Below are 14,200 nucleotides of genomic sequence, written 5' to 3' on the forward strand. Positions count from 1 at the left end.
GTGACAATCTTATGGTGCCGAGCGTCTTCCGATCGAGGACCTCCCAGTCTTCATCGGACATCTTCTCTGGTTTCTTCGCTCTACCTCCAAGAGGTAAATAGAGATCCTTCTGGTAAAGGTAATCCTCTATTTGCATCTTCCAAAACCCGAAGTTCGTTCCATTGAACTTCTCAATTCGCAACTTCCCTTCATCCGCCATTGCAGAAAACCAATAGCTCTGATACCAATTGTTGGCGTCCGACCGCACCGGAACCCACTCACACCGGCACTGCCCACCAACGTCGGAAAACAAAGAGAGAATAACTCTCTCGCTCCCTTGACACCGGACTCAAGGATCACCGCTTCGCTTATCCCTACGAAGGGCAAAAGATTACCCCGTGATATCAATAGGGTAAAACACTTGAGCACCGCAGCGGATTATCAAACCAAAGGAAGAAGAAATAGGAAGAAGATAGCAAAGCAAACACAAAGATGTAACGAGGTTCGCTTACAAATAGCCTACGTCCTCCACCGCTCCAAATCTCAACTAGGATGAATAGATTACAGAGATGGCACACACCCGAACGATCACACGAGATCGCTCTACAAGAGATTCACACAGAATTCCCTTTGCACAAGAAGTAGGATCCCAATCCTCTTCTTCTCTAGAACCCTAGCCTCACAAACAAGAGTCTCTCTCAAATATACGGCCAATCGCTATACCCTAGGGCTCTCATGAGTCCTATATATAGTCTCAAGACCTTTAGATGATCATAGCCGTCGAAACGCCAACAAAATATCAAAAGAAAACTCATCCGTATGATTTCCGCGAGCTCGAGTCGACTCGGCTTTAGTTCGAGTCGATTCGGGCACGTCTGGACAACTTCCAGTATGACTGGCACGATCTCGAGTCGACTCGACTGTGGCTCGAGTCGACTCGACGATGCTTCGAGTCGACTCGACTGTAGCTCGAGTCGACTCTGACAGTCCAGACAGAAACATGGTTTTTCGGCCTTTCTTCTCCCGGGTCGACTTGATGGACCTCGAGTCGACTCGACTGTTCCCGAGTCGACTCGACTGAAGCTCGAGTCGACTCCGACAGTCCGCCAGACAGAAAACTATGCAGAATTGATTTTTCTTCAATTCTCTTCATCACCAAAGGTCTCCACATACCCCAACACTTTTGTCATGACCACGCTTGTGGTGGTCATTTCAGTGGTAAAAAGACGGCTGCAAAGGTTTTGCAATGTGGATTCTATTGGCCCACACTATTTCATGACTCACACGAGTATTGTAAAGCATGTGACCGATGTCAAAGACTAGGAAAAATTTCAAGAAAAAATGAGATGCCCCTGAACCCGATCTTAATCATAGAAATCTTTGATGTTTGAGGTATTGATTTTATGGGTCCTTTTCCTATGTCATTTGGGCACCAGTACATACTCCTAGCTGTTGACTATGTGTCTAAGTGGATTGAGGCTATTGCGTGTAAGACCAATGATCACAAAGTGGTGATCAAGTTCCTTAAAGAGTCTATCTTTGCTTGTTTTGGCACCCCTCGTGCTATCATTAGTGATGGGGGGAAACATTTTTGTAATAAAATCTTTAAATCCCTTATGAGAAAGTACAACATTAATCACAAGGTCAGTACACCATATCATCCACAAACAAGTGGACAAGTCGAAATTTCCAATCGGGAGATCAAGACCATCCTTGAAAAAACTGTTCATACATCTCGGAAGGATTGGTCTCTTAGGCTAACAGATGCACTGTGGGCATATCGGACGGCTTACAAAACACCAATTGGAATGTCTCCATATAGAACTGTCTATGGCAAGGCCTGCCATTTATCTGTCGAGTTAGAGCACAAGGCCTATTGGGCGATTAAAAATTTAAATCTCGATCTTGACAAAGCGGGAGAACATAGGAAGCTTCAACTCGATGAGCTTGAAGAAATTAGAAACGATGCTTACGAGTGTGCCAAGAAGTACAAAGATCGCATGAAGATCATGCATGATAAAATGATCATTCATAAGGAATTTCACCCAGGACAAAAAGTCCTTTTATATGATTCTCGATTACATCTATTCCTTGGAAAACTTAAATCTCGCTGGACTGGCCCATACACAGTAGAGAAAGTACACCCACATGGTGCAGTAGTAATATGCAATACCAAGGATGGTAGGTCCTTTCAAGTCAATGGACATCGTTTAAAACCATACCTTGAGTATCTGAGTCCAAAAGTCGAGGAGACACTTTTGACCGACCCTGTCTATTTTGAGTGAATCAGAATTGTTTGGCTGAAGACATAAAACTTAGCGCTCTTGGGAGGCAACCCAACATGTAAATATCTTCTATTTAAAAAAAAATTCAATAAATTACTAACATGCAAGTTTGGGGGATTTTGCCCCAATTGTCAATTTACCTACCTATATCAGGTAACTTCTCCTCTATCCTATTACTCTAAATTTTCTTTAATATTGAGGACAATGTTAGATTTAAGTATGGGGGTGAGAATATTTTTGATTTTTTTATGTAATCAAAAAAAATAAATAAAAAATTTAGGGGATTTCAAATTTTTAACTCAAACTCTAATCTTTTTGGTTGTACAAACTAGGAATTGCTTTGATAATAGCTGTGAGTTAAGGAATGTGCTAGCAGTTCTAGCTTGAGTTTTCGTCCCACCTATCTTCTGCTAACATGATACAAGATGATTTAGCACCTACACGTAAGCACATGAATAGTGGAGTATGTATACTTGCAATTAATATGAATACTTTTAATCTTCAGAATAATTTAAAGTTATATGTGTGATGAACACCCTAATCAAAAAAAAAATAAAAAATAAAAAATAAAAAAAAAGAGATAAAATAAAATAAAAAAAAGAGTTTATTTTAAGTCTTCTCACTGAGTAACCGGGCCTCTTGCCTGGCAAGCAACGAATGTTCGCGTAAAAAGGTGAGGATGATTGAAATTAAACTCTGAGTGACTAATTTGGCCTTGAAGCCTAGTTAACTTGAGTTATTAAGCCTGTTAGGGTGTCTCTACACCTAGTGCCCTGAGCCATCTGGATCGGGAGTCATTGGCCTAACACTCGCTACATGGATCAGCTAGAAAGCTTAATAAGACTAGGTATTGCACAAGTCATTCTTCTTAGCATTCAGTCTGATAAAAATAAATAAATAAATAAATAAATATGGGGTGTTCATTACCATTTAACTCTAGAAAGTCTTGAAAATTAGAGTGATCATGTGGAAGTAAGTGAAAGCCACTCATTTATAGCCACTCATTTATATGATACTATCTTACACCTCACTACATTCTTGACTTGTTAGCAGATAGATGGGAGTAATGGAACTTGAGTTAGAGTCTGCTTAAATATGATAGCAATAAGTCTTTATTGTCCTTGCAATTCTAAGTTCATACAATAATACTTGTTCAAATTTTGAGTTAAATATTAGAAATCTCTGACTAATGAAGTTTGTGGGTAACTTCACTGCAAACCTCACGAGATAACACTCGTCCACTAGGGTAACCTAGGGGTTTAAAGGCTTGTTGCACGTGCTAAGTGCAATCGTGACTCCGTACGAAAATGGATACATATCTTAGTTTGTGTATTTAGCTTCAATAAAAAAAAAAGTCATAAGTTAGACTACATTTTTTTGTGCCCTCATTTTATCATTTGCTTGTTAATTGCTAGAGACTAGCAATAAGCTAGTTCGGGGGTATGATGAGAGCACAAAAGTGCGATCTACATGTCACTAAAATTAGTGTTATTGCTAACGGATAATGATAAATTCACTAGATTAATATTATATTTGGGTTTGATACAGATTATCATAAATTAGAGATAAAATGCACATTGAGTACAAATTTGACTTCAGAAGGATCCCTTCGCAGATCCAACCCGGTTGAAGATCGGGTCGGGTCCGAGTCGGGTTTAGGTCCGAATCGGGTCCATTTTGTTTGTGCTTTTGGGAAAGAATTTTGGGCAAATCTAATTTGGCCATATCATAACTATGAGGTGCTGGGTGACCCATGACTTGAAAGACTTGCACTTGACCTCCAGTCAGAATAGATGATCCATGACGAACTGAGTCCGTCGGTCTACAAGCCAAATTTTATATCACACTATTTTTTTTAAATTTTATCTATATGACTGATTGGACGGAACTTGGTGTCTCCCAGCTCCCACCTCAGGAGGGCAAAGAAAATTCCATTCTTCAAGCGGTGATCATCCACGGATCCACCTCCCCCAAATCCCAGCTCATCCTGCGGCGGCTCCTCCAGCATCCCAACCCTTCCGTGATTCATCATCGGCATCCTCCGCGTCTCCCTCTTCCTCCCGCAGTGCCCCAGCCACGGACCACCTTCCTGATCAGCTCCCATCTCATTTTCGTCCGCGATCCAAACTCCGCGTCCGTGAATGACGTCCTCTCGACGATCCCGCGGCGGCTTCCCAGCGATCCCGCTTCCGAGTTTTAGCACCAGTCCAAGTTCCCAGCATCCGTTTGCAGCGGTCCTCCAGCACCATTTCTTCCGCCGGTGATGCATCCCACGCTTCAAGCCTCCGCGTCTGCAAGCACCGTGATCCAAGCACCCAGCAGCTCTTCCGTGATTTCCTCCCGTCGATTAAGCTCCCATTTCTTCTGCCCATTTCAAATGCAGCCCTGATCGGTTCTTTCAATTTCAAAAGTAAACCACGCAATAGCACGTATCCTGTAGGATAGTGATTACGGGTGTCGGTCCACAGGGATTGGAGACTAGTTATTTTTCTTTAATAATAAATCAAAAAGAAGAATTTGCTAACTTGATTTAACTAAATTAATCTATGAGTACGAATTAAAATTTATCAAAGTAGATGGATCTAGGGTTTGGAATCCACCGCCTAGCATTGCATTAGGGACTGTGTTCTTAATTTTTATCTTTTGGAGAGGCATGCAAATTGGCTACAAGCCTTTTAAAATAAAAACATAAAGAGGTTTAGGAAGATCCATCTTAGGTATGGCATGAAATGTCTACCGAATTATGCTAACCTAGGGTGCAGCACACCTCATCTTTCTAGGCATGGATCATCTTAGACTACTTTAGCAAATATGAATAGTAAATGGCATGCTCAAGGTTTAAATATCATAAAAGAAATATTTTATTGAAGATAAGAATTTAAACAAGCTCCAAAATAATAAAGAAAATAAGAACTACAATGCCCTGATACATTGCTAGGGCTTCATCCAGCCCTAGACTAGACGTTTAGCCGAGCATGGCTTCCGGACGACCTCCCATCTTCAAATGAAATTGATCACCTCCCATTTTTTCCAAAATATCCAAAACTATTCTCTTTCCCCCTCCTTTCTCTCTTTTTTTTTATTTCTTTTTCTCTTCTTCCCTCTCGGTTTTCTTCTTCTTTTCACCGAAATAGGGGGTCTCCCCTGTTTTCTCAACCGAGCTCCCCTTCCTTTCTTCTCCCCTCTTCCTTTTATAGATCCCCACCAAGAATCAGCCAACGGTGGATCCATGATTTCGCGTGGAGAGGAGGAAGAACACGTGCGTGATCGTTGGGACGGAATCCATGGGATCGGCTGGAGCTGACCGTGGGATGGAGGCGCTAATCCGGAAAAAGCTGGCTGGGTGGCTGAATCATGGGAGTCTGGGATCTCGGAGAAGACGGGAACGGAGCTAGAGACGGATGCCGATCCGGGAGGAGCTGCGTTACCGGCTGCTGGGAAGGAGATGAATCCGGAAATGTTGGCTGCAGTTGGAAAGGACTGATGCGGAAGAGCGGGATCTCAGCTGCGGATGAAGAGGCGGAGGAACTGGGAAGAGAGGCTGCACTGCGTGGAAGATTTTGTGGAAGATCTCTCAGGCTGGAACGGGCTGATCGGAGGAGTGGTCGCTGGCGGTTGGAGCGGCTCGTTGATTGCAGCGGAGGAGTGGTCGCTGGCGGAACATCCGGGGATGAAGATGATGCCACAGTTGGATGCGGAAGACGCCCGGCTGATTTCCCTCTTGGGTTTGGCACGCGGCTGAGGGAGGATCGGGTTGCGGATCTGGCTGGCGGGCTCGACGGGAGGAAGCCGTGGACAGTCGGGATGCTTACGGGGAGGAAGAAGATGAACAGTAGGATTAGTTATATATATTTTTTTTTTTGTAATACTGTTCATATGAACAGTGTTTTCACAGAACACTATTCATATGAATAGTGAATCTAGTGGTTCTTCCCGAAATTATTTTTATTTATTTTATTATATTCATTATTTTTTTTTCTTGTTTTAAATTTATAAATTTTATATGAAGACAGGTAATGAATTTGGTTGGGAATTGACTTTGGGTTTGAGGTGGGTCATGATCGTTGATTTGCTTGAACTTACTCTCGAGCCCAATATCGTTTAAATTTAATTTTTGCTAAACTGCTTCAGACCAGACTCAACAAGGCTAAAAGCAGGACCGTAACTTAATAAAAAGGGTTAATCAAATATTTTTTCATACAATTATAACTTTCAATCTAATCAGGACCAAAGCCCATTTAATTATAACCTTAGCCGGGTCAACACAATCTCCTTATATGTTTTTCTGTAGTTTTCATTAAAGATTGCAATCAAGAGAGAGACAAGTTCAGAATCTGGTTTAAGAAAAGAATTATTTACCTCTTACCATAATTTAAATTTAATTCAATGTTTATTCAATTTCATGGTAAAATATGTATTTATTAGTTTAAAAATATTGATAAGTGCTATGGAAAGATAACTAAATTATAAATTATTAAGCACTTATCACACCCCCAAATCTATGTTTTGCTAGTCCTCGAGCAAAATAAAATTAGAAAATACTCTAACTCACTTTCGCAGGCATCGTGATTGCATTTACCATATGCAACAAGGCTTTAAACCCCTAGGTTACCCTAGTGGACGAGTTATAGTCTCGTGAGGGTTTTCAGAGAAGATACCCACAAACTTCAATATCATTTATTATTATGATTAATTTGTTGTTGTTGTTGTTGTTTTTTTTTTTTAATTCGATTGATGAAAATTCAAATTCCAAGTGCATACTAGCTAAAAAAACTCTTTTTTTAAATTAAAATCTAATTTAAGATACATAAATGATAAGAATTTCAAAGCACACACGGTTTTATTTACTAAGTCAGCCCAAATTCTAGATTAGTATGCAATCTAAGTTAAAGTCATTAAGTTTCCGTTTAGGGAGTTGTAAGACTCATTTATACTAGAGTGCTTGGTGAAATCTAGACCATATACAAGCTAAGAGTTTGGATCTCCAAAATATTGCTAATACTAGTAGTTTCCAAGGATTGGTCGAAAGGACCTGCTCACTGATTCAAAATCATCTTATCTGCAGGATTTCGAGAGTTGTGGATGTTTACTTTAGTACCTCACGGGCTTTATCTGTAATATTCCAGTTTACTCGAATTTTTACAACGACGGCTTTCACACTATTGTCTTTTTCAAGGTCAATACAGCATTTTTTTTTCTTAATATTTTTTTTTATTGAAGGTAAGAATTCTTTTCAAAAAGATATATAAATCGTGCACTTTTACTCTTGTGGTGATTTCTCCGTGTAACGAGCAATCAGTCGACAACTCTCACACCAGTTGGCATAAGGTGTCGGGCATCAAGACTCCCCTACGGACTTATACTCGAAGTCCTCATCACAAGCCCACTTGACCTTTGACAATAGGTAGCCCTTTTCGATGTTCCTGACTAAATCCATTTTCATTGATGATGATTTTTTTTTTTTTGGATTAGATAAGTATGATTCATCAGGGTCTAAGGTTGCTACCATACTCTCAACATAATGTCGAGCCTAGACCTTAGAAGAGTCGCCCATTGTGTAGTAAAATTCCAAAGTATTAATTAGCTTACAACTCTCTAAGAGAGACTTAATAAAAAGAACTTAAATTTGTATTACTTCCGACTAGTTATTGGGCTTTTTAGATTTTATATACCCTGTGTGTTTATCATTCTCGCATTCATGTATAGAAATTAGGTATATATATATATTTAATTTTTTTTTAAGATCATAAAAATGAACACAATTTTTTAAAAGATTTTTTTATTTTTTTATTTTTTATTTCTTTTGATAAACCTGACATTATGAAGTGAAAACGAATGCAAGAGATGCAAACAAAACAAAAAATAAAAAAATACTTAAAAATACCCCCAAACCTAAACCTAACATTGTCCTCAATGTTAAAAAAAATCTAAGAGAATTGGGTTGCCTCCCAACAAGCGCTAAGTTTATTGTCTTCAGCCAGACATAGTGCATCCTTAATTATTTTGATAAACAGGGTTCGTCAAATTAAGGGATTCGATCAATTGCCCATCGGTAACACAGTCCACATAAGGTTTTAACCTTTGGCCATTGACTTTTAAAACATGTTCACCATTAAAGTGTTGGATCTCTACTGCACCATAAGAAAAATTTTTTTTCACTACGAATGGTCCATCCCACCTAGAGCGAAGTTTATCCGGGAAGAGTCGCAACTTGGAATTGAATAGCCAAATCTTTTGACCAGCTTCGAAGGACTTACGGTTAATATTTTTATCATGAAAAGCCTTAGTCCTTGCTTTATAAATTTTATCATTTTCATAAGCCTCATTGCGCAATTCTTCAAGTTTACTTAGTTGGAGTTTTCGGTGAGGACCAGCTACTGCCATGTCTAAGTTAAACTTTTTGATAGCTCAGAAAGCTCTATGTTCAAGTTCTACTGGTAAGTGACAAGCTTTTCCAAAAACTAATCGGTAGGGAGACATGCCAATAAGAGTTTTGTAGGCAGTATGGTAGGCCTAGAGTGCATCATTTATCCTTTGAGACCAATCTTTCCTATCGGGACGTACCATTTTTTCTAAGATGTGTTTTAACTCCCTATTGGACACCTCGACTTGTCCACTTGTTTGGGGATGGTATGGGGTAGCAACTTTGTGGGTGATGTTATATTTGCGAGCCAAAGCCTCGAAAGACCGGTTGCAAAAATGAGATCCCCTATCACTGATGATGGCTCGGGGTGTGCCAAAACGACAAAAGATGTTTTCATGTAAAAATTTAACCACAACCTTATAGTCATTAGTTTTAGTGGTGACAGCTTCTACTCATTTTGAAACATAATCAACCCCTACAAGAATATATTCGAAACCAACGGATGGTGGGAAAGGGCCCATGAAGTCAATACCCCATACATCAAAGATTTCTACAATTAAAATAGGATTGAGAGGCATCATATCTCTACGGAAGATGGTACCCATCCGTTGGCACCGTTCACAAGTTTGGGAAAAGTTATGGGCATCTTTGAAAAGTGTGGGCCAATAAAATCCACTCTGTAAAACTTTTGCTGCAGTTTTTCTACCTCCAAAATGTCCCCCACAAGCTTGTGAATGGCAGAATGAAAGAATACTTTGAAATTCGCATTCGGGGACACATCGACGGATTACTTGATCGGGACAATACTTGAATAGATCGAGATCATCCCAATAATAGAACTTTACTTGTGAAAAGAATCGGTTCTTGTCTTGAGTTGACCAATCATCGGGAATTCGTCCTATGGCAAGGTAATTTACTATGTTTGCAAACCATGGCATTTTCATTCCTTGTACCCCAAATAATTGTTCATCTGGGAAAGCATCATGTAAGGGTGAGGTATTCTTAGAGGGCTCAAGAAGAATCCTAGATAAGTGGTCTGCTACGACATTTGCAGTTCCTTTCTTCTCACGAATTTTTAGGTCAAATTCTTGTAGTAAAAAAATCCATCGAATCAGACGGAATTTGGTGTCCTTCTTTGCAAGAAGGTGTCGAAGGGCAGCATGATCAGTGAATACGGTAACCTTGGATCCTAATAGGTAAGATCGAAACTTGTCTAGCGCGAATACTACAGCTAGCAATTCTTTCTCAGTGGTGGTGTAGTTCAATTGTGCATCTGAGAGTGCTTTACTAGCGTAGTAGATGACATGAGGTACCTTATCTAGCTGTTGCCCTAAAACTGCCCCAATGGCATAGTCGGATGCGTCAGACATTAGTTCAAATGGAAGGGTCCAATTAGGGGGCCGTATGATAGGTGCAGTGGTTAATTTCAAGCGAAGATTTTTAAATGCCTCCTCGCATGCTTTATCAAAGACAAAGGGAGTGTCCTTAGCAAGAAGATTGCACAAGGGTTTGGAAATCTTGCTGAAATCCTGAATGAAGCGACGGTAAAAACCAGCATGGCCAAGGAATGATCGGATTTGTTTCACAGTTTTGGGTGGAGGGAGATTGGAAATAAGATCGACTTTGGCTTTATCTACTTAATTCAATGCCCCTCTTGGACACGACGTGTCCTAAAACTATGCCTTCTTGAACCATGAAATGGCTCTTTTCCCAACTTAATACTAGGTTGGTCTCCTTACATTTTTTCAACACTAAGGTCAAATTATCCAGACAATCGTCAAAAGATAGGCCAAAAACTGAGAAATCATCAATGAACACTTCTAGAAAGTTTTCCACCATATCTGAAAAAATGGCCATCATGCATCGTTGAAAAGTTGCGGGTGCATTGCATAGTCCAAAAGGCATCCTCCTATATGCAAATGTCCCAAATGGGCAAGTAAAAGTGGTTTTGTTTTGATTGTCCAGATAAACAGGTACTTGATTATATCCAGAATAACCATCTAAGAAGCAGTAGAAACCTTGACCAGCCAACCGTTCCAAAATTTGATCTATGAAAGATAGAGGAAAATGGTCCTTCCTAGTCATTGAATTAAGTTTCCTGTAGTCAATGCACACGCGCCAACCCGTGGTTGTGCATGTTTGTATCAATTCTCCTTCCGTATTTTCAACCACAGTGATACCTGATTTCTTGGGTACCACTTGTGTCGGACTTATCCGCTTACTATCAGAAATTGGATAAATGATTCCGGCATCTAATAACTTCACCACTTCTTTCTTGACTACCTCCTTCATGTTAGGATTGAGTCTTCTTTGCATTTCTCGGGTGGGCTTTCCATCATCTTCGAGATGAATTCGATGCATGCAAACAGAGGGGTCAACCCCTTTTAAATCGGCTACAGACAATCCTATGGCATGTTTATTCTCTTCTAGTACCCTTAAAAGTTTACCCTCCTATTCAGTAGATAAGTTGGCCGCGATGATTACAGGGAGGGTATCTTCTGGTCCTAGAAAGGCATACTTAAGAGTTGTCGGAAGTGGCTTTAACTCAAGTTTAGGTGGAGAATCAATGGAAGGACAAAGTGGTGCGCTAGCAATGGGGGGAAGAGGTTCAGGTCGGATCTTCCAAGGAAGGAAACTCATGGGAGATTGATTGTCAAGTAAGATATTAACTTCTTCTATGGTCTTGTCTATATTAAAGTTGTCAATGTCAAAATGGGCCAAACATGCCTCTAGGGGGTCATCTGCTAAGATATAGGGAAGGGCATCCTCTACAAGATCATCCATTTCGTCAATTAGGCAACACTTGTCTTCCCTCACATGTTGGTCGGCGGCATGAAACACATTCAACTTAATTTTCATGTTCCCAAATGATATATCCATTGCCCCAGTTCTACAGTTGATACATGCATTGGCTGTCGCTAAAAAGGGATGACCAAGAATCACAGGGATTTGTTTTTTTAGGTTGGGCACATGTTCCATATCAAGGACGATAAAATCTACTGGAAAATAGAATTTGTCTACCTTGACAAGAATATCTTCAATCATCCCCCGTGGTATCTTCACAGATCGATCAGCCAATTGTAAGGACACCGAGGTAGGTTTTAATTCACCTAACCCAAATTTTTCGTAGACTGAATAGGGTAGAAGATTCACACTTGCCCCTAGATCTAAGAGTGCTCGGTCGATGGAGTTATTTCCTATGACACAGAAAATAGTGGGAGCACCAGGATCTTTGAACTTTGGAGGGGTGTTGCGTTGGAGAATGGAACTTACTTGCTCAGTTAGGAGGACCTTTTTAGGCACATGTGTCCTAGATTTCCGCTTTTGGGTGCAAAGGTCTTTGAGAAATTTGGCATAGGAGGGAACTTGTTTGATGGCATCAAGGAGTGGGAGGTTGATTTTAACTTGTTTGAAGACCTCCATCATCTCTTCTAGTGAAGTTCCCTTCTTGCCAAAGGGAGAGGGTGCATTAAGTGCTTCAGGGAATGGAGCATTTGGAATATGGGTTGTGGCAGATGGTGGACTAGCTGAAGAAGGTTTTGGGTTTTCATGTGATACATTCCTCTCCTCTTCTTCACCTTCCTTATTGTTACCCTCCCCAACCTTATTATCTATTATACGTCCACTCCTTAGGGTAGTCAAAGCATTGGCTTGCTCATGATTTAGTCGAGTTTCTTGAGCCACGTATTGTCCCCTAGGATTACTCATTGGTTGACTTGGAAGCTTACCTTCCTCTCGCTTGTTTAATGCATTGGCTAGTTGATCCATTTGGGATTCTAGCTTAGCAATTGATTGCGTGTGAGAATGCAATAGTTGTGTGTTTGCCTCCAAACCTTGAAGGGCAGTCAACACTTTCTCTTCAAAGGCTGTATTTCTTTGGGTTGGAGGAGGAGGGTGTTGAAATTGAGTTAAGGGACGGTAGAGATAAAAATTCTGCGGGTTTTGAAAATTTTGGAAGTAGGGTTGGGCATTATTCGAAGCTTGCTGCCTCCAAGAAAAATTTGGATGATTCTGCCATCCCGGGTTATATGTATTGGAAAATGGGTCATTACCCGGTCTAGGCTGTGTCTGAGCAGCATTGATGTGTTCTTGCACGAGTTCGGAGAATTGGGGCACTAAGGGGCACTCATGAATAGGGTGCGATGGGCTAGAACAGATAGCACACACTTGTGCTTGGGACGAGCTAACGATATGTCCTCCTATCATCAATTTATCAATCTTATGGGACAATGCATCTACCTTGCTAGACAGGTTCATGGAATGACTTATTTCACAAATGGTCCCTTTTCTTTGAGAACTCGGGGGTACTTGACGAGAACAGGAAGCATGATGGAGGGAGTTTTCATAAAGATTTTCAAATAATTACCATGCTTCATGCTCATTTTGAAGCATGAAAGTCCCCCCGCATGCAGCATCGATCATCTGACGGTTTCGTTCAGTCAATCCGTCATAGAAACATTGCACTAGCTGCCACTTAGGTATTTGATGATGAGGGCATTTACGGATTAGGTCCCGAAATCTCTCCCAAGTTTCATGAAATTCTTCTCCCTCAGTTTGGGAGAAGCTTGTAATGGCACGTCTAAACTGATTCGTTCTTCCTATGGAAAAGTATTTTTTAAGGAATTCTTGTTGTATTTGATCCCAAAAATGAATCGAGTTAACTTCTAAAGAATTCAGCCATTGTTTGGCTCTATCTTTAAGGGAGAAAGGGAATAATCTAAGTTTCAGAGCATCATCAGTGAAGTTCTGAATCTTGACAGTGGTGCAAATCTCAAGGAATTCATCTAGGTGTTTATATGGTTCTTCGTTGGTGAGCCTATAAAAAGATGGGAGCATTTGGATCACACTAGACTTTATTTCGTATTGTACAGCTGCTACTTCAGGTAATCGAATGCAAGATGGGGAAGTGTAAATGGTGGGAGTAAAGTACTCCCTCAGGAGTTTGGGTTGTTCTTCAGCCATCTCAGGGGGTGGGAATGATTCTAAGGTTTTGATCTTAGCTCAAATATTTCTAAGGATCCGTTCTATTTCAGGGTCAAAAGGTAATAGGTCACGTACTCTAGAACGACTCCCTTACATACACTAGTACTTGATCAATCAAGCATGCAATAAAAGAAAAACACATAAATTCTTGTATTTGTCCTAAAATCACTAGACAGCTCCTAACTGATTTGAAGAGGGCACCTAAGCCTCCAATCCGGTCTAATGAACCAAGTTGACCAGGTAAGCTCCCAGGTAAGTGGAGGGGTCACGATGCGTTCGCAAAGGTCCCATTTAAAACCCACTTGCCTCGAATAGATGAACTGTCTCCCTTATAGGGACAAAGCTTGCCTAGACATCAACTAAGCCACAGAGCAAAATTGGTGCAACTTTCGGTGATCTTCGTCCTATTGAGCTCGAATGTCCCTAGGGGCCAACATCTAATTGATTTTAATTAAAGTGACACTATGTGAGATTGAGTTCATCTAAGTTGGGCAAGAGTCCGGTGATGAAATCCGGCTCTTATCTTGTTGGGGTGATTGCCCTTACTATGTGCGGATTAATTTGTGTATGTGTATCAAGCATGCATTCA

General features: G+C 40.5%; 1 non-coding gene across 1 annotated transcript; it reads left to right on the plus strand.

The window, feature by feature from the left end:
- The first annotated feature begins 13,108 nt into the window (after positions 1–13,108).
- LOC149753784 (small nucleolar RNA R71) lies at positions 13,109–13,214 on the plus strand. The gene has a single exon (XR_016409286.1). It is a non-coding gene; the product is annotated as a small nucleolar RNA R71 (small nucleolar RNA).
- The last annotated feature ends 986 nt before the right edge of the window (positions 13,215–14,200 follow it).

The sequence above is a fragment of the Phoenix dactylifera genome, chromosome 4, assembly GCF_051530095.1.
Source record: "Phoenix dactylifera cultivar Ajwa chromosome 4, Ajwa_hap1_PhDact_Kaust_v1.1, whole genome shotgun sequence".
Classification (NCBI taxonomy): Eukaryota; Viridiplantae; Streptophyta; class Magnoliopsida; order Arecales; family Arecaceae; genus Phoenix; species Phoenix dactylifera.